Consider the following 2,903-nt stretch of genomic DNA (forward strand, 5'->3'; position numbering starts at 1 on the left):
TGGCAGTAATCCATTTGCCTCAGCTCCTGAGTGCTGGAATGTGGCAGGGAGAAAGATGGCGTCACAGTACCACACCCCTCCCCTCTTGAGACAGGGGCTTATGGAGCCCAGGCTGGCCTTGAACTCTTAATTTTCCTGTCCCAGTCTATATGCTAGAATTACAGGTGTGCGCCACCACACCCAGCCTCATTAAACGTATTTTTTTTGTTAAAATGTTCTAATGTGTATTTTCCCCAAGTTAGTACTGCCCAATTTGGACTTGAAATGCCCTGAAGGTGTTGCAGGGACCTCCTTGGACTCCCTGGAGGGCTGTCCCTCGGCTACGTTGGGAAGGTGCTCGGGAGAGTTCCTACCATTCTTCCTTCTGGCTGAACTGGACTGAGGATGTGCAAAAAAGTGGAAGCAACAAGACCTAAGATTTAGTGACTGATCTCAGGAAGCCTTCAGGAGAACTTGCCAGCCAGCAGTCCCCCCTCTTCCTTCCTTCTAGCTGTGGTCTGAATATGAAAGGTCCCCCATGGACCAGTGTGTTTGAAGTGCCTGCTTCTAGCCCATGGCACTGTTTTGCGGTGTGCTTTTAGAACTTTTAGAAGGTAGAGCTTCACTGAGTGCGTGACTAAGTGTCGACCAGGAGTTTTACAGGCTGCCTTGCCAGTGGTACGTGGCGCCTGCACCGTGCCTTCCTCATCGAGGTGGACTGGATCTCCTTTAACCACGAGCCACAGTAAGCTTTCCTCTTGTCAGTTGCTTCTTTAAGCCACTGGCCAAGTCTAGAAATCAGCACTGATCTTTTCACCCTGCCACTTTCTGTTTCTCTTCTCATCTGTTTCCAATGTCATTAATTTCCTGCAGACTGGGTGTAACGCCATTCATTTCCCCCTAAGTCTGGGGAAACAGCAACAGTGGTGCCCCGTACCTGAGAAGTAAATGTTCCAGCTTCATCTGTGCTGTGGCGATAAACAGTGATTCAAAGCAATGCTGGGAGGAAAGGGTTTATCCCTGCAGACAGTTTATAGTCCATCCTGGAGGGAAGTCAAGGCAGGAGCTGATGCAGAGGCCAGAGAGGAAGACTGGCTTCCTTTCCATGGCTTGCTCAGCTCGATTTCATACACAAAACCAAGACCACCAGCCCAGGGGTGGGCCCACACACAGTGCGTGGGCCCTCCACAACAATCATGAAGCCACACACACACTTGCCCACAGGCCAAGGTGACAGAGACATTTTCTCAACTGAGGTTCCCTCTTCCCAGATGACTCCAGCTTGTGTCAAGCTGACAGACAACTATCCAGGACAGAAGCCAAGGCAGGAACCTGGAGGTGGGGACATGGAGGGACTCTGCTTACTGGCTTGCAATTCCTGCTTGCTCAGCTACTTTTGCCATACAGAACAGGTCCACCGAGTCTCCCAATCAGATAGCAATTAAGAAAATGGCCCACAGACGTGCCTATGGGCCTGATGGAGGCGAGCCCTGGGCCAGGCTCTCCCTTCCCAGGAGTATCTAGGCTTGTGTAAAGTTGAGGAAGCAGCACAGGATGTTTCTTACTTAGTATCAAGTCCTGGCCAGCCAGGAAGACTCTGTTACTCAATATGTCTGCTCTTATGCTTCAGTTTTACAAAGTTAATGTGGGTGAATTCTAAACACCCAGAACCTCAGAGTTCAGAAACCATGTACCTCACTTTACGGGAAGCCCCTGTGCCTCAGAGCTCTGGCAGTGAGGTAACTCAGGGGACTGAAGGGACAGGTGATTCCTAATGGCTCCCAGCCGTCTACCCTCCTTGGTGGAGCACAGCTCCCTGGCTATTTTTGCTCACTGGACACTGGAATCAGTGTCCTTAAGTCTTATAGTTTTATCTAATGAACACAGAATCTTCTTAAAAGCCGTGGTTTCAGTGGACGGATGGGTTGGCGGTTAGAGCACTTGTTGCTGGGGCAGAGGGCTAACGTTCCACTGTGAGAATCCACACTGTGGCTCACAACCATCCTCAACTCCAGTTCCAGGGGATCTGACAACGTCTTCCCTCATCAGACACCAACATGGCACATACATACATATGCATACATGCAGGTAAAACTCTCATGCACAGACAAAAAGAAATAAAAGCGACAACTAAAAGCTATGGTTTCTTTTGCAGTGAATAGGATTCTAGGTTTAAAGATGTTCAACCCACCCTGTGAGGACAAGCAACACCAGACTGAAGGACTGACAGTAAGCAATATTACAGGAGGGACCAGTGGGGTACAGCTTGGTGATAAAGGCACTTGCTGTGTATGTGTGGGGACCTGAGTTCTAATTTCCAGAGTCCACATAAAAGCTGGAAGCAAGAGCATCTGCAACCCCAGTGTTGCTGTGAGGAGATGGGAGGCTGGTGGAGAGTCCTCAGAAGATCCAGGGCCTGCTTGAAAACAACCCATCTCAAACAAGATGGACGGCTGTCTTTGCATCTGCATACAAGTGCTATGGCACACAGGAATACACACACACACTCAATACACACACATACAAACACCACACACACACACACACACACACTCATACACGCACTCATACACACACACAACAGAGAGAGAGAGAGAGAGAGAGAGAGAGAGAGAGAGAGAGAGAGAGAGACACTGTGTGTGTGTCCTGGACATATCTAGAGGACTACAGTCTTCCTGGAAGGCAACTTCAAAACTCAAAATTTTAAATCCTGGCACAAGACTCCTCTACATTTAACTGAAGCCAAGTGTTACAAAAAAATCCTTCCCAGGTCCCCATCTCCCCCCAGATTCACTCTGAATTCACTGGGCTTCCTAATGAAGCAAAGGTGAAGGGCTGCTTACAGGCGCCTGTGTTTCACGGGTCACACTGCAGTCTTTTTTTTTTTTTTTTTTTTTAATTTTTTTGAGACAGGGTTTCTCTGT

Source organism: Grammomys surdaster, unplaced genomic scaffold, assembly GCF_004785775.1.
Source record: "Grammomys surdaster isolate TR1022 unplaced genomic scaffold, NIH_TR_1.0 242, whole genome shotgun sequence".
NCBI lineage: Eukaryota > Metazoa > Chordata > Mammalia > Rodentia > Muridae > Grammomys > Grammomys surdaster.